This window comes from Thalassophryne amazonica, chromosome 21 (genome assembly GCF_902500255.1).
Source record: "Thalassophryne amazonica chromosome 21, fThaAma1.1, whole genome shotgun sequence".
Taxonomy (NCBI): domain Eukaryota; kingdom Metazoa; phylum Chordata; class Actinopteri; order Batrachoidiformes; family Batrachoididae; genus Thalassophryne; species Thalassophryne amazonica.
Window position 1 is genome coordinate 30,753,996 of NC_047123.1, and position 18,635 is coordinate 30,772,630.

General features: G+C 41.1%; 1 protein-coding gene across 2 annotated transcripts in view; it reads right to left on the reverse strand.

The window, feature by feature from the left end:
• Positions 1-18,635, reverse strand: part of LOC117503614 (1-phosphatidylinositol 4,5-bisphosphate phosphodiesterase beta-1-like) — a 182,571-nt gene that overhangs the window by 140,191 nt on the left and 23,745 nt on the right. The window lies entirely within an intron of this gene.

Genomic DNA, 18,635 nt, shown 5'->3' on the forward strand with positions numbered 1-18,635 from the left:
TTTTTAACCCCGCTCCAGTGAGTGAAACAAGATAGAGAAAGTGAGTGCAATTATTTGAGATGTTCTCATACAAAGATAAGTTTCTCTTTCCTTCCTACTCAGCTGACTGTGTGCAATATCTCTGAGTGCATCAATGTCAAACTGAATGCTCCATGAGCTGTGTAGGCATGAATGCAATCAACACAATAGGAATCCGTTTTGAATAAGCAGCACAGAAATAGGCCAGCATAAATGTTATAAATACTTGGACCCATGAGATAATGAGAAGCTTAATCAGCCTCTTCATTCTCCACTGCCATAATTTAACCACACAGTCACCAAGCATTTGCATCACTAGCAATTTAATTTTAAAGATAATAATCAATGCTTAATCAGCAGTGATCAATATATATTGTATGTTTTATTTCTTGGTATTTATTTATAACTCGTCAATAAAATCCACAACCGAAACCTCTCTCTTCATTCGGTCATTTTCTAAATCGCCAAACTCATCACCCATTCCTGCTGTGACTGTTGATTCTGAGAGATGCAGATGATCAAGGGAGCGATAATCAGGCAGTAGATGTTTCTGCATCACATGATTAATATGACCATGTCGGCCCCCGACAACATCTAAAAATTACCTGACAAAACTGTATAATTGACAAATCTCAGCCAATTGACATAAATCACCCACTGAACAGCTGGCATTAAACAATGCAGAACACAATACTTTTTGTATCAGACCAAAAATATTGGAACATGAGTGACAGGCATTGCCAGATTTATTATTTAAATAGCTCTGAATTAGAGCCCACCTTTCATATTGATATCAACGTTATTTTTTTATCAACATGAAGACTTACTTTATCATATAAACAATGCAGAAAAACAACTTGGCTGTTGGAAGTGGATTCATTGCCTTATGTGTCCAGTACAGGGTGCTCTTACAGCATTGGTTCTAATGCTGTTGAGCATGGCTGGGACCCCATCACCCCTTGGATATATTAGCTAAAAGAGACAGAGGCAAAGCGACTAGCTGGCATTCAGCTTCAAATAGAATGGGGATTTTAGAGTGACAAGAGACAAGTGTTCAATCACTCTGCTGCCAGCTAGGTGGGCTCAAAATAGTGGAGAAGGCTATTTTATGCTAATGCTGAATAATGTTACAGGGTGACTGCAAATCTGCGTGAAGGCAGTCTGATGACAGCATGACATACTTTGGTTGGTCATTGTATTTACGGTTATTTATAATAACATTCATGTCTAAGCTGTAAAACATCAAGCCTCCATTATGTTTCTTTGTTGTAAGGATTTGATAATGAAATAGGAATCACTACCATTTTTATGTATACAGTAGAGTTCAGAATAGTAGTGCTATGTGACTAAAAAGATTAATCCAGGTTTTGAGTATATTTCTTATTGTTACATGGGAAACAAGGTACCAGTAGATTCAATAGATTCTCACAAATCCAACAAGACAAAGCATTCATGATATGCACACTCTTAAGGCTATGAAATTGGGCTATTAGTAAAAAAAAAGTAGAAAAGGGGGTGTTCACAATAATAGTAGCATCTGCTGTTGACGCTACAAACTCAAAACTATTATGGTCAAACTGCTTTTTTAGCAATCCTGTGAATCACTAAACTAGTATTTAGTTGTATAACCACAGTTTTTCATGATTTCGGCACATCTGCGAGGCATTAATTTTGTTGGTTTGGAACCAAGGTTTTGCTCATTTACTAGTGTGCTTGGGGTCATTGTCTTGTTGAAACACCCATTTCAAGGGCATGTCCTCTTCAGCATAAGGCAACATGACCTCTTCAAGTATTCTGACATATCCAAACTGGTATGCGATATATAGACCCAACACCATAGTAGGAGAAACATGCCCATATCATGATGCTTGCACCACCATGCTTCACTGTCTTCACTGTGAAATGTGGCTTGAATTCAGCGGACAAAAACGGACTGAGGAAAACAACTAAGGTCATATGACCTCAACTCCTTTGTAATGGTTTTACCACCAATTTAAACTGGCTGTGAAGGATGGATGCTTTGAAACTAATGAAACAGCCATATAATAGAATTGAGAGGCTTGGTGAGCAAATCAACTGAGCCAATTTTCATTATGATTTGACAAAAATTGGTGGTTAGTGCAAATTTGTGGAATTTTCTCATAAAATCCAGTGTGACAGAAAATCTGACATCATAGAAAACACCGAACTCAGCTTGATAACAGGGAACAACCCTACCTTATTTTTTGTCCATTTTAAAGCATTGGAGATCATTGTAGGTGAACAGCCTATATTTTTTTGCACCTGCGTATACGTTTTCCCCTCTCCAATCAACTTTTTAATCAAACTACGCTGTTCTTCTGAACAATGTCTTGAACGTCCCATTTTCCTCAGGCTTTCAAAGAGAAAAGCATGTTCAACAGGTGCTGGCTTCATCCTTAAATAGGGGACACCTGATTCACACCTGTTTGTTCCACAAAATTGACGAACTCACTGACTGAATGCCACACTACTATTATTGTGAACACCCCCTTTTCTACTTTTTTTTTTTTTTTTACTAATAGCCCAATTTCATAGCCTTAAGAGTGTGCATATCATGAATGCTTGGTCTTGTTGGATTTGTGAGAATCTACTGAATCTACTGGTACCTTGTTTCCCATGTAACAATAAAAAATATACTCAAAACCTGGATTAATCTTTTTAGTCACATAGCACTACTATTATTCTGAACACTACTGTATATCAACAGATATATCTGCATCATAAATTTCTTACTCCCTAATATTGGTATCAGTGCCCAAAACCTCCATATCAGTCAGGTTCTATTCTGAATGTCTACTCTTGGTTTTATCCTCAGGTTTCACCCATGAAGATAACAGGTGTTGTTAAAAAAGAAAAGCCTGGATGAAGACTAGACAGCTGTCTATGAGAGAGAAAAAAACAAGCCATTTTGAAGCTGACAAAAGGGGGAAACAACAAAAAGCACTGGATGAAACTAGTCATTGGCAATTAGAATGTTCTGAAAATGAAACCACTGGAGCACTGAGCAATGAACCTTCAAAAAAATTCAGCCACTGATGGCTGTGAAGAAAAACACCAAAGCAGTCAGTGTCATTACCACTGATTTCAACAGGTCAGGGATGGAGGTATTACAATTGACCTTTCGAGAGCAGAAATATAAAGGCCGTGCCCCAAGATGCGGTATGAGGTTAAATGGCATTAAATGACCCATTGTGATTCTCACAATGGGTCCCAAACCAATGAAAACGGACTGAGGAAAACAACTAAGGTCATATGACCTCAACTCCTTTGTAATGGTTTTACCACCAATTTAAACTGGCTGTGAAGGATGGAAGCTTTGAAACTAATGAAACAGCCATATAATAGAATTGAGAGGCTTGGTGAGCAAATCAACTGAGCCAATTTTCATTATGATTTGACAAAAATTGGTGGTTAGTGCAAATTTGTGGAATTTTCTCATAAAATCCAGTGTGACAGAAAATCTGACATCATAGAAAACACCGAACTCAGCTTGATAACAGGGAACAACCCTACCTTATTTTTGTCACATGGGCATTTGCATGCATAAGCACACTTCCAAATTTGACCCACTGGTGGCACCGGTGCACTGGAGGTGTAGACATGAAATTTGGTGATAAGAATGACAGGACTGTCCTGAGTAATTGCATGAAATAGCACAACCTTTTTCCAAACCATTAAAGCGTTGAAATGAAATGTGACAGACGACAGAGAGGGATAGTACGGCATATCCATCATCCTGACCTATCAGCCGGCAGAGGATTCAAACAAAAACATTGGCCTGACGCTAATGTGATGATTTAGAAGATGTCTAGATGAAACAATCTGTGCAAGCCAAATATTTCCATTACTGGATTCTGAAACAAACGGCATTCAAAAGAGATGCTTTGAGTTTGTTGCAGATTGTGTGGGGGTGGACCATCTAAACCATGTGTTTGACACAAACTGTCGCTGCAGTTTTTGATAATGGAGGCGGGTTCCAACAATGGAACATCAAAAAAAAAAAAAAATCGTGAATAATAGAAAAGAAGGACACTCTGTCATTTTGGTTTACAGAAACAAAGACTGATTGGATACACGGTGTCTTTGAGTCTCTTTTGAGCTGCTCGCTCAGGGCTGCTTACATCATAAAGGCACCTCTGTTGTCCTGGCAAACAGAGCTGAGTTGGTGCCAATAGAGCCTTTAATCAGCCAAAAGTCCCCAAACAGACAAAAAGCTCTGTCTCCCTCCGGATCTGCGCCTTCAAGTTTTGTGAAGCGACAGCAGTTGTTTAGGAGAGGAAATGAAAAGAGTTTTTCTGAGCACTTTCTTGCTTCCGTACCTTTTTTTTTTTTTACTTGCAGACCAGCAAAGGCCAGAGGAAAAGAAAAGCCTTATCTGAATTCAAGGAGAGAAACACAGGGCTAACTCGAGCGCAAACAAAGCTTTCCGAAGTCGCCTGTGAACTGCTAATCCAAAAGAGTCTGCCGATGCTTTTCTTCTTTCAACACTCGCCATTTGTTCTGCTTAGCTCACAGATCAAACATTTACATTCTCTTATTTTTTCGGATGCACTGTCTGGGCCAAGCCGTTGTTCATCCCACCTAATAAAAATTGGAAGATGGAAAAAGAAATCCTGCTGTTATTGTTGGAGACTTTGCCGTTCCCAAATAAGACGCCATGGAATGACTTAACTGTCACAGTGTTTAACTGCTATGTGCAGCGGTGCCAATAGCCCCCCATCCCACCTCGCCACCAATCTCCAAACAGTAAAACTGTTAAACATCTGTAAATACACTCAACAAAAATATAAACGCAACACTTTTGGTTTTGCTCCCATTTTGTATGAGATGAACTCAAAGATCTAAAACTTTTTCCACATACACAATATCACCATTTCCCTCAAATATTGTTCACAAATCAGTCTAAAACTGTGATAGTGAGCACTTCTCCTTTGCTGAGATAATCCATCCCACCTCACAGGTGTGCCATACCAAGATGTTGATTAGACACCATGATTAGTGCACAGGTGTGCCTTAGACTGTCCACAATAAAAGGCCACTCTGAAAGGTGCAGTTTTGTTTTATTGGGGGGGGATACCAGTCAGTATCTGGTGTGACCACCATTTGCCTCATGCAGTGCAACACATCTCCTTCGCATAGAGTTGATCATGTTGTCAATTGTGGCCTGTGGAATGTTGGTCCACTCCTCTTCAACGGCTGTGCAAAGTTGCTGGATATTGGCAGGAACTGGTACACGCTGTCGTATACGCCGGTCCAGAGCATCCCAAACATGCTCAATGGGTGACATATCCGGTGAGTATGCCGGCCATGCAAGAACTGGGACATTTTCAGCTTCCAAGAATTGTGTACAGATCCTTGCAACATGGGGCCGTGCATTATCTTGCTGCAACATGAGGTGATGTTCTTGGATGTATGGCACAACAATGGGCCTCAGGATCTCGTCACGGTATCTCTGTGCATTCAAAATGCCATCAATAAAATACACCTGTGTTCTTCGTCCATAACAGACGCCTGCCCATACCATAACCCCACCGCCACCATGGGCCACTCGATCCACAACATTAACATCAGAAAACCACTCACCCACACGACGCCACACACGCTGTCTGCCATCTGCCCTGAACAGTGTGAACCGGGATTCATCCGTGAAGAGAACTCCTCTCCAACGTGCCAAACACCAGCGAATGTGAGCATTTGCCCACTCAAGTCGGTTACGACGACAAAGTGGAGTCAGGTCGAGACCCCGATGAGGACGACGAGCATGCAGATGAGCTTCCCTGAGACGGTTTCTGACAGTTTGTGCAGAAATTCTTTGGTTATGCAAACCGATTGTTCCAGCAGCTGTCCGAGTGGCTGGTCTCAGATGATCTTGGAGGTGAACATGCTGGATGTGGAGGTCCTGGGCTGGTGTGGTTACACGTGGTCTGTGGTTGTGAGGCTGGTTGGATGTACTGCCAAATTCTCTGAAACGCCTTTGGAGACGGCTTATGGTAGAGAAATGAACATTCAATACACAAGCAACAGCTCTGGTTGACATTCCTGCTGTCAGCATGCCAACTGCACACTCCCTCAAATCTTACGACATCTGTGGCATTGTGCTGTGTGATAAAACTGTACCTTTCAGAGTGGCCTTTTATTGTGGACAGTCTAAGGCACACCTGTGCACTAATCATGGTGTCTAATCAGCATCTTGATATGGCACACCTGTGAGGTGGGATGGATTATTTCAGCAAAGGAGAAGTGCTCACTATCACAGATTTAGACTGGTTTGTGAACAATATTTGAGGGAAATGGTGATATTGTGTATGTGGAAAAAGTTTTACATCTTTGAGTTCATCTCATACAAAATGGGAGCAAAACCAAAAGTGTTGCATTTATATTTTTGTTGAGTGTATATTCTCCACTACCAACTGAAATCAATAGCTGCAACCAAATGATATCTAATACCAATACAGTCAGGTCCATAAGTATTTGGGCAGTGACTGTTTTTGGAATTTTACATTGGTGCACCACCACAAATGAAGTTAAAATGTAACAATCAAGATGTGCTTAGAGTGCGGACTTTTAGCACTAATTCAAGGGATTCAACAAATATATTGCATTACCCATTTAAGAATTACAACCATTTTTAAACAGTCTCTCCACATTCAGAGCTCATAAGCAATTGGACAAACTACATGTAAGGATTACTGTTAATACAATGATGAAACGTCTTGTCCAAGTACACAGACAGGTAGAACGACCAGAAATCGAACACAGGTCGACATGGCACATTGGTTGAGCAACTGATTATCTCAGTGGGTTGTGCTATGTGCTCAGTTACAGCAATAATTAAGAAATGCAAAACAGGACAGTATTGTATGGTAAATGTGTCTGGAGTACACACTCAAAAACTGTGCAAATTGTGCAAGAAGGACACAAATGAGGGAAGCCACCAAGACACCCTTGACAAATCTAAGAGGTATAGGCTTGTGTGGCTGTAATTGGAGAAACTGGGGATAGTGCAAATTTTGACTGTTGCACCACCAATCAAGCTTCATGGTGGAATGGCATAGAGAAGAAAACCAAATCAAATCTATGCTCTAATATCCCATGTGCCTTCTTGTTTATGAGAAAATCCTTCTCTATGATACTGGACCACAAAGCCATATAAATGGTGAGGCCAGAGACACAAGCTCTGCTATGCACAGTTTGTCCAGTCACAGCCGTGGAAGGCTATATATATAGCGCCGATGTATCTTGGTGGCTTCCCTCACTAGTCTCCTTCCTGCAAAGTCACTCAGTCATGGAAATGTTCATGTATCCATCCACTGACTTGTTGAAAGAAAACCTCTGCTTGCATAGAGTCAAAATTTGCAAAAATGGTCACTGCTCATATATTTATGGGACTGAGTGCAGATTCTCACAGTCTAGAAGTCTGCAGCAGGGATGAAATCAGGTGTAAAAATAATATCATCTTATCGGGAAGGGAGGGTGGCTGAGTTTTCCACAGTTCTAAATGAAGGAGCAATAGAAAATGTGTGGGAACAATTGGTTTAGTGATATAACAGCCACGTCCTCAACAATATATCTGCAAAATTTCCAGACTCCTCATTATCGATGAACATGTCAGGTCTCAATGCTCGGGTGCCAGGCTGAGCAACGTTCACGACCGCAAAAAGTCCACAAAAACGTGAGCGAAAAGTCCAATCGCATACAAGTCGGTCAAATTGAAACATCAGCCTCAATGATTTCACCAAAACGCTAATGCACCATGAAAGAGACTTATTAGTCAAATGACTTGATGCCCTGGGCATAGCTAACCAACCTGGCAGGCTTCATCTTCATCACCACCTTGGTGTTCTTGTTAATATTCTCTGTTTCCCTCTCTGCTGTTACAGAGAAGAAATAGGGCCGCAGTGTGCCAGGCAATATTTTAGCATAGGTCACAATTCACTTTCAGTAGATTGGCTGCAGATTTATGTCTCGCCTCTCACTCCCACACGGTGCTGACAGATGTGGAGGAGCAGCGGCGGCGGTCGCAGTGGCTGCAACCACAGAGAATAGCTGCGTTGGGGACACAGATGTGCAAAACTTTGCTACGACACGATCGAGAATAGATGGTTTACCATGAACCCAAAAACAGCCTTTCTCACGCTCCGTGATTCGGCCGATTCAAGCCTCATTCACAAATGCTGCCTGCGCACACGCACCAGCTTCGAGTGGCGGCTGTGGCCCGGGGGCGATCTGTCTTTCACCTTTGCAGCATCATTCAACGCCATACACTGAGTGCTTTCCAGCAAATGTCCTGAAATTGGCACTCTGCTGAAACATAAATCTCCAGGGAGAAAGCGTTTAACCTTTTGTTATCACCGCGGCTCACTCCGGAGGATGCACGCAAACACACACACACACAGGTAGCGAGGGTATCGCTTTCAAAGGGGCAGCACTCTCTGGAATATAAGCGGGGGGCCGAAAGAGAGAGTGACATTTCCAAGGTTCGCGCTGCTGCACGGCCACCATGGCAACCAGAGCAAAAGGTTGTGAATTTGACAGAGTCGGTCCACCTCAAAGTGATGGATAACTTCTCCTCTGCAAGTCCGACTTCAGGAAGAAAGATTATTTTTCATTTCGCAATTTGAACCTGTTGCGACTGAACATGACACGGTGCTGTGTGGGTGGACAAGTCGTCGGTTCGAGTATGTACGTGTGCATATCATGTCTGGTTACCATGGAAGTATAAGTGATATATGTAAATTAGTCAGTAACAGAGTGGAAGCAGTGATTTAATGAATGTGGGCACAGATCAAACTGGTGATGATTTTGATGTTGATTTTTGACAGATCTCTAATGACACTTAAAAACTACATGCATTTTCTTTCCCGTGACTGTTACTGTTATTTAAAACAGGATTTTGATCAGGATATGTCATTCAATGCGCATATTAAACAAATATGTAGGACTGCTTTTTTGCATTTGCGCAATATCTCTAAAATTAGAAAGGTCTTGTCTCAGAGTGATGCTGAAAAACTAATTCATGCATTTATTTGCTCTAGGCTGGACTATTGTAATTCATTATTATCAGGTTGTCCTAAAAGTTCCCTGAAAAGCCTTCAGTTAATTCAAAATGCTGCAGCTAGAGTACTGACAGGGACTAGAAGGAGAGAGCATATTTCACCCATATTGGCCTCTCTTCATTGGCTTCCTGTTAATTCTAGAATAGAATTTAAAATTCTTCTTCTTACTTATAAGGTTTTGAATAATCAGGTCCCATCTTATCTTAGGGACCTCATAGTACCATATCACCCCAATAGAGCGCTTCGCTCTCAGACTGCAGGCTTACTTGTAGTTCCTAGGGTTTGTAAGAGTAGAATGGGAGGCAGAGCCTTCAGCTTTCAGGCTCCTCTCCTGTGGAACCAGCTCCCAATTCAGATCAGGGAGACAGACACCCTCTCTACTTTTAAGATTAGGCTTAAAACTTTCCTTTTTGCTAAAGCTTATAGTTAGGGCTGGATCAGGTGACCCTGAACCATCCCTTAGTTATGCTGCTTTAGACTTAGACTGCTGGGGGGTTCCCATGATGCACTGAGTGTTTCTTTCTCTTTTTGCTCTGTATGCACCACTCTGCATTTAATCATTAGTGATTGATCTCTGCTCCCCTCCACAGCATGTCTTTTTCCTGATTCTCTGCCTTCAGCCCCAACCAGTCCCAGCAGAAGACTGCCCCTCCCTGAGCCTGGTTCTGCTGGAGGTTTCTTCCTGCTAAAAGGGAGTTTTTCCTTCCCACTGTCTCCAAGTGCTTGCTCACAGGGGGTCGTTTTGACCGCTGGGGTTTTTCCTTAATTATTGTATGGCCTTTGCCTTACAATATAAAGCACCTTGGGGCAACTGTTTGTTGTGATTTGGCGCTATATAAATAAAATTGATTTTGATATTTTTTTTATTTTTGATTTAAAACTGTAACGAATGAATAAACCAAAGCAAAATGGATGCATTTTAAAACATTTAGGATGGGGGTTTGAGGAGCTAGGGTTTAGGGATAGGGTCAGGATCGGGGTTAGGAGGGTTATGGGTTAGTGTGACTCAGGTAGCAGTTGATCCTCTTATAGCTGAAGTAGAAGAAAGGGGCCCATTTAGAAATCTGAAGTTTCCACTGGCAACTCAATCGCAAATGACCACAACACAAATTAAAGCCTTATTCAAAACTGAAGCTGCATATTTTACACTTACCTGTTTATTTTTCCTCCCTTGAAGCCAAACCATCATAACTAAAATTACTTTTATGGTAATTGCATGAACCTGACTATAAAGGTGATAATGTGTACTTATAATAATATATCATATTTAGGTTGTTGGATTATTTATGGCCTCTAGAAAAAAAAATAATGGAGGTAACGTGTGGATAAAAATGACTCGGTGGCAGATCTTGCACCTGACCCACTGACCAGAGGTGTGAAAAAATATGGGAAAGATCTTCCATAAACATGGATTTGAAGACTTCCGGTGTTTAAAATAAAATTGTGTATTAAAAACGATGACGACAGAGTGAGTATTTGGTTTCCCAGATTGCCTTTAAATGCAAGATTAAGGCAAGAAATTTTTATAATTTGTCCGAGGTGCTCCGAACCATGCACTCACCCACCATTCATCTGTAGCTAGATCTGCCCCTGGATCTGTGGCTACATGGCTTTAGTTCAACCCTGATGAATTAAATGTGAAAGTTTACACTGCAATCACATCCTGATTGTGTCATTTTAAGTCGAGATGAAAAATTACCCCCCAAAATTGTGTCACTGTCCAAATAGTTATGGACCTGACTGTATGCAAGAAGGATAAACTGGATAAAAGTGATTTTAAGACACATTAATTGATTTAAAACTTCACCTAACCTGTTTTCAAACTGCTTTTCCCAAATAAGACGCCACGGAATGATTTAACTGTCACAGTGTTTAAATGCTACGTGCGGCGGTGCCAATAGCCCTCCATCCCATCCTGCCACCAATCTCCAAACAGTAAAACTGTTAAACATTTGTAAATATATTCTCCACTACCAACTGAAATCAATAACTAGTTCTGCCCTTGGATCTGTGGCTACATGGTTTTTGTTCAACCCTGATGAATTAAATGTGAAAGTTTACACTGCAATCACATCCTGATTGTGTCATTTTAAGTCGAGATGAAAAATTATCCCCCAAAATTGTGTCACTGTCCAAATAGTTATGGACCTGACTGTATGCAAGAAGGATAAACTGGATGAAAGTGATTTTAAGACACATGAATTGATTTTAAACTTCACCTAACCTGTTTTCAAACTGCTTTTAAACATGATAATACTGGATAGCCAAAAATAAATGGACATTTTTGGGGGGTTTAGGGATACTGATTACCTATTCGTAAAATTTTATAAACTCGATTAACTTATTTGCTGCTTCAGCATGTAGCCTGAGTTTGCGTTTGCAGTGAACAGAAGTAGTGAGCAAACAGAAACTGCATGAAGAAATAAATCTGGCCAAATGGCCTCTAAGATAAACACATACATACAAATTATGCCACGGACGTTTACACAGCAACGGTGTGTTTAAAATGCAGCCGCCGTGCACGAATGGAGACATAGCGTGAGTCCATTTCACTCAACAGAAAATTAAAAACAAAACACACATTGCATCTTGCAAGCAATATAAAATATCTTCAACAAGAGTTGCACGAAAGCGAGCAAAAAAAAAAAAAAAAAAAAAAAAAAAAAAAAAGCGTATCACTGTATCTGCATGTCTTGGCTCCTCTTTTGAACTGCCCAGTCAGAGCGCAGTCACCTCAATTACTCCTGAATGTCTCCGATCAATAATCAATAACAGGATCTTATTACAGTTCTAACAACTCTCCAGCTGAATCTTTTTAAGACTGTCTTCTCAATAAGAGCGACTACAACAAAAACCAGATCAATCTTTGAGCTTCAGGTCACCGGTGAAACAGTTACGCGCTTCCACAGATCTGACGCCGAGTTTCTGCTGTTGTCCAAACTGTGGTTTGCTTTTCTGACCTTAATATGTGGCCGATATCCACTTGTGGATCAGCCGCGGACAGATGAACTCATAGCGAGATGGAACAGGCGAACCTTGGGATTAGCAGTACAGTCCTATAATCCATCGCCACTGTCGACATTATGGGGTCAGACGCAAACGCGTGCACTAGCAACGCAGCCGGAAAAAAATGACATTATTTCACGTTTGTACATGATTTCTGTAGCATTCATAAAATCGGAACAGAATCAGCATCTAGTGATGACAGCGCGGGTTTGAAAGAAAGCGCAGCAGGCACACGGAGTGCAGCTCTGCTGTACCTCCAAAGAATCCAATGAATGCTTTTACTCTGCAGGTCATCAGAGCAAGTCTGCTTGTCGCCTGTTTAAATACCGTACAACAAATCAGGAATAAATGTGGGCAACAACATCGAATTCAAAGCTGTTCTGGAATGTGGTGGGTATGTTTACATGGGAATGAGAGTTAAAACAGATGTCCAGTGGGAATGCTGAGACTGAATGGTATCAGCAGACAATATGGAAGCTGGAGTGATGCGCTTCGAAATAGGACTTCTGGGACAATCTGAAGTAATGTTCTCCTTGTTGTTCTTCCAAAATGGTTAGCGGATGGTTTATGGAGAGAGCTTGTTTTTGTAACATCCAGTAAAGTATGAAAGCGTGTCACATACTGGTGGGGAAGGACACCTTCAGCCAGGAGTTCAGCAGAAACATCAGGATTTGACAACTTTGAGATAAGACCATATATATAGCATATATATATATATTCTGAAAATTGCAAAAAAAACAAAAACAAAAAAAAACCTTTTTTTCACATTGTCATTATGGGGTATTGTGTGTTGAATTTTGAGGGGGAAAAATGAATTTCATCCATTTTGGAATAAGGCTGTAACATAAAATGTGGAAAAAATGAATACTTTCCAGATGCACTGTAGCTTGTTTTGTAACCAACAGGCACAACAAAATGAGGTATGGGTTCATATAGAGCACAGATGATGTGCACCATCCTAATTACAGGATAAGTCCAATCAGCAATCATGACTGAAATTCAGCAATCATAATCAAACACATGATCACAGATGAATAATGTGGATCAAAGAACATGATAACTCATGCATAATCAGGCTTAAAATGCAGATATCAGGATTAATGTTCAGCAACCAGGATGAGTAGCATGCATCAAAGATTAGGATTAATCATGCGTAGTTAAGAATAAATTCAGCCTTCAGGATCAAAGTTCAGAAACATGATAAAAAATGATCGAAAATCAATCATGCACAATCAGAAGTTAAGGTCAGCAATCAGGATAAAAAAAAAAATCAACAATCGGACTCAAAGTTCATAAATGTGATCAGAGATGAGTGCTCAGCATCAAACATGAGTAGTAATTATGACCAGACAGTATCCATGGTCAAATATCATGATCAAAGATGAGTGATAGACATCAAAGATTAGGATTAGTAATGACCATTAAGGATTAAAGGTCAGATACCATAATCAAACTTGAGAAATGAGGATCAAAGCTCATAAAGAGATGACAAGTGAACAGCCTCAAAGACCAGGACTAACTATGACAGATCAGTAATAGAAGTCAGCTATTATGATCAAAGGTGAGGATCTAATTTAAAAAAGCATGATCAAAGATAAGTGATAGACATGGAAGGGCGAAGAGTGATTGGATTTAGTACTCAGCACAGATCTTAGTTCAGAAGCATGATCAAAGATGACTGATCAACATCAAAGATCTCAAATGAAGATGCACAATCTGGATTAATGTTTAGCAATCAGGATTAAACACCATGATCTCAATTTAGCAATCAGGATCTAAATTCATAATCATGATCAAAGATGAGTGATCATAATAAAATATGAGGACCAAAGACGAGTGACAGGATTAAAGATCAGGATCCAGATCATTATCTGGGTCTAGTGGACAAAAGTGTATTTGTGGAGATGAGTGATGCACTTAAATGGGCTAAAGACTGGAATTTGGTTTCGGATTAAAGGGAACTGTCAGGCTTTGGACAGACACACACACACACACACACACACACACACACACACACACACACACACACACACACACACACACACACACACACACACACACTGTTCCTTTCTACAGCAAGTTAATAAGGCGCAGGTTTCACCGTTACCTAACACGAGTAACAGTACACTCACAAATGTGCGTGTGTGTGTGTGTGTGTGTGTGTGTGTGTGTGTGTGTGTGTGTGGCGCACAGAGGTGAAGCACGGCCATCTCATAACTGCAGTGTAATACTCTCATCATAGACCAACATAAAATCAATGGCAGCTTTTAATTAGTCTGCATCAGACTACTGCTGCTGCATAAATAGAACAGACACGTGCGCCGTCGCTCGCTATTTGGAGTCTGAACATGTAATAAACAATAAAAAAAACATTGTTATCAAATGTAGCAGATTTGTACACACGCTGTATGTACATAACATGATACTGAAGTGGAACATTATGTACACACCATCAAGGTTGCACTGAAGGTCACCTGCATGGCGAGGTGACCGATAAGATCTTGAATCTTGTGTTCCACAACCTGGTTACCGCTAAGGACCAAAGCTTCTGATATAACGAGCGAGAGAGAGAGAGAGAAGTGATAATACATGGTGGAATATTCTCACAGGTGTCGGGTAAACCATTGTAGGTTAAGCAGTTCAGATTTCCATCTCTTTTCCAACACTCGTCTTTCAGTGGCTTAAGTCGGAAAACTCACAGGGGAAAAAAGCCTCATTGTCCGTGTGTGTCAGTATGAAAGACCCGTCTGTTCTCCTCAACAGCTCCTGACCCGTCAGAGAGTCCAGGATGATTAACAACCGGAATGAGGAAAGCTTGATTTATGGTGTCCAAGAGGGCATAAGCATCCACGAGTTAAAACGGACAGATGGGAGATGAGTGAAAGGCATTTCATATGACTGACAAAGACATAGCTAAAGATCACCCCCCCCACACACATACACTGCTGAAGGTGTCTGGACAAAATCTGAGACGGGTGGCACAAGAAATCAGGCAGCCGTGCAGAATTTGTGGGGAAAGAAAATGTGGGAGCCTGCATTGGACGAATCCGCCACACTACAGAACTGCCTTGTGTCGTGGACGGGAACCACTCAGGCGGACAAACAGTCCATCCCCAACCTTTGAAAGTCAGATGAAACCCAAGCCACCAGAAATGAGGCTTACCCAGAAGATGAAAAAGATACAGTTCCTTGAACGGCCACTAAAGTCTGGCTCCAAACGTGTACAGATTCCCATAGAAGCCCATGTTAAAATGTCCAACATGTTTACATGCTGGTACAAAAAAAAAAAGAACAGTTTTGGTGTCTATAGCTAGTTTTACCTTTCATGACAGCTAGAACAGGGTGAATTTTTTCATAACTCATCACTTTAACATATTTTATTGTAGGCATGGTCACGTTGAGTGTCAAATTCTGTCTCATTCTCAGAGCTCAGGTAGCAGAGAGGGCCCTAGTTGTTGTGAACAACCTTGTCTGTCCTTTCTGAGCGTTTTATTTAACATATCTGTAATAACATGGCTTGTTGTGTGGTTAATTGACTTAGCAGCTCATCTAAGACATCTGTGCTCCAGTATTTCCATCCAGTGAAATTTTAATCTTATTTCATTTTGTACATTAGCAGTGTTAGCTCTATTAGCAGCTATTGATAGCTTGATGACATTAGGTCTAGTTAATCCGCGGTTACTGGAAATAGTAATAATTTTAATACCCACACCCAAGCCACCGCCCAGTCCATAAAAATATGTTGTTATAAAACACTCGAACCAAGGCTAGCCTGTTGGCTTTAGCCAGTTGTTAACTCTGAGATGGGGCATGTTCAGGGTTCACCCTGGTTACACAGGATCTTGTCCACACTCTATATCATTACCCAGGGTTGTAGACAGAGTAAGCACCAATGACACTTTCTGATCTTCAAAAGGGCTCTTCCAGGTCTCTTCAGAAAACCTATGGGTGACATCATGGAGGTTTTTTTCCAATCTAGTCTATGGATGAAACTCCTTGACATTTTCCACTTGCTGGGGTCCTCAAGATAAGTTGGATCATGCCCAGAAAAATGTCACATTGCCAAAAAGTCAAAGCTGGCATTCCCTTGCTATGTATCTTATTTGAGTCGCCAAAGTAACCTTTCTTTAGACTCAAAGTCATTCCAGTGGTACCCAAGGATCTTCCAAGGAGACCTGGTAGCAAAGGAAACCAGTCATTGCCTCAGGTCACTGGAAGTCTCAGAACCACACAGTAAGAAAGCACCAAGATGTTAAAGACTTGGACTTCATTCTCCTGCAGAGATATCAGCATCCGTCTGGGGACCTCCTGATTCCATAATGTGTTCCAAGGTGTCCCTTCATCTCAAAGGGAATTCCAACATTGGCTTTACTTTTAACCAGTTGAGGTTGCCTCTTGGCGGAGATGACAACGTTTGCTCATCACGCTTTAGCAGTCGGCTCACCACTTGAATTCTGAGTCCTTACCACGGACACCATAAACTTCAGGAGTGTATTTACGGCAGAATCAGTCACTCGATCCACATTTAACTAGAACGTTCGAGTGATTGTGAGATGTGTGGACAAACGATGCCTTTTCTGTGGTTATACATCAGCACTACAAGCTTGGAGCCCCGTGACAGACTGAGATACCAGACTTCAAATCCTGCTGAAGACAGTTCTCTGACAGCTGACCTCAGCTCATGGCTGAGGAATGTTTTGTCCTTTCTGTGTTTTTAACAGTGGGCCTGCACATCCACACTCGAATATATTGTGCTGACAGCTGCTCCGATTCACGGCGACTAAAAAGACAACTGCCGGCGGTTTCACTTTCGCTGAAGATACAAACAAAATACCAGCGTACTTTAGGGCTTTCCCACAAAGATTAAGGTTGTCAGTCACCTGGGTTTTAACAAGTCAGTGGACACTTTTATCCAAAGGTCCGTGTACTACTGCAAGTGCAGGCAAAATATTTCATCTTTGACTTCATGAGCTTTTCTGAGAACTTGACAGACTCTACACGTGAGAGTGTGTTCCAAGCTGCCATACATTACATTATTAACATTTTATGGAAGTGAAAGTAATAATAAGAACGGCACCCGTTCTTCTGTAGTCATTTCAAATAATGAGCAGCATTAACACAGCTGCAGGGCCCATTCCATTGAAAGTAATACACTAAAACGTCCACCAGTAATCCTTAGTCTGTTTTTTTTTTTTTTTCTGCCAGTGAATTTTATTGCACTGGCAGAAAAATACAAAATAATAAAAAAAAATCCCATAAGAATGCCTTGTTGCAAGTACATAGAGATAGAGGCAAAAATAAACAGTATCCTGCCAGCTCTCAAAATCTGGACCCGAACGCAGTATGGAGTTGGATTTTAAAGGTTCAAAAAAGTCGATAAATGGAGTGAACCAGATTGCATTTCACCCCCTTTAGTGTTCTGAGAATATAAACCCTCATACTAAGTTGCTAAAGGGCAAACTCAATAAGTCCTACATAGCCACGGATTCCATGGCATGAAGCACAGGAATCTTCGACTCCCTCTGGATCGGACGCCAGTTGTACACAAGTCACTTCCCCGGTAGGGCTGTTCATGTTATATAGTGAAAAAATAAAAGTTGTGAGAGACTTCGGCCCACATGTTGTTTTTATTCCACTTGGGGTTTTATAGCTGCAGACCAAATTTGAACTCAATCAGATAAGATTTAGAGGTCCCCCAGAGTGACATGTTCCTCTCCCCCTCCGCTGGCAAGGCAACGTCACCCGAACAGGAGGAGACTCTGATACCATTATTTTTCTTTTACAGGTACATGTGATGGATTCTAATTGCAATAAGTGGTGGTTGACTGGTCACCCAGAGAAGAACATTGCTGGAAGTCGTCTCCACTTTTTGCTCGTTTGGGGAAAATTGTTGCTTTGTGGGGAACCCCTAAACAATGTCCAATTACAATAAAATTTGGCATAGATCTTTTATTTTATTAGTGGAACAAGAACAACATGTGGCCCAAAAGATTTTGTAACATTTAACAGTTTGAACAGGTCTATTCCCCACCCAAGGTTGGTGCCATTGTCCAACTGGGGATATAGATGGGTATTGGGTGTGAAAAGTGCATGGTCTGTTAGCACCTAGCAATGATGCTTGCACTGCACCATGCAATGTGTTGCGCTTGGGGTAACCCCAAAACACACAAGATCTGTCTGCATTTGACTGGATGTGCTTGCAACAAGTCAACAGAGCTGTAACGCTTATTAGTTATAAGTGTGCAGACAAATTCTCTGCAAGAACAATAAACTACATTTTATTCGGTTTTATTGATTATTAGCTCACAAGCAGTTTGGTGCTTCACTTCATACAAGCACCGAACCTGTTTTTGTTGAAGGATGTCACCGCTGGTATGATTATGACTTATCAGTAAGATATTGCTTTCTACAAGAATAGAGAAACGCTAGCGTAAAAACGCATCCACCAGCATTTGATCCAAGCCATTCAAGTTGGGTTGAACTGCTTTGTTTGTAGGCTGCAGCAGAACAAAGTAGGAAATAACAGAAATAAAC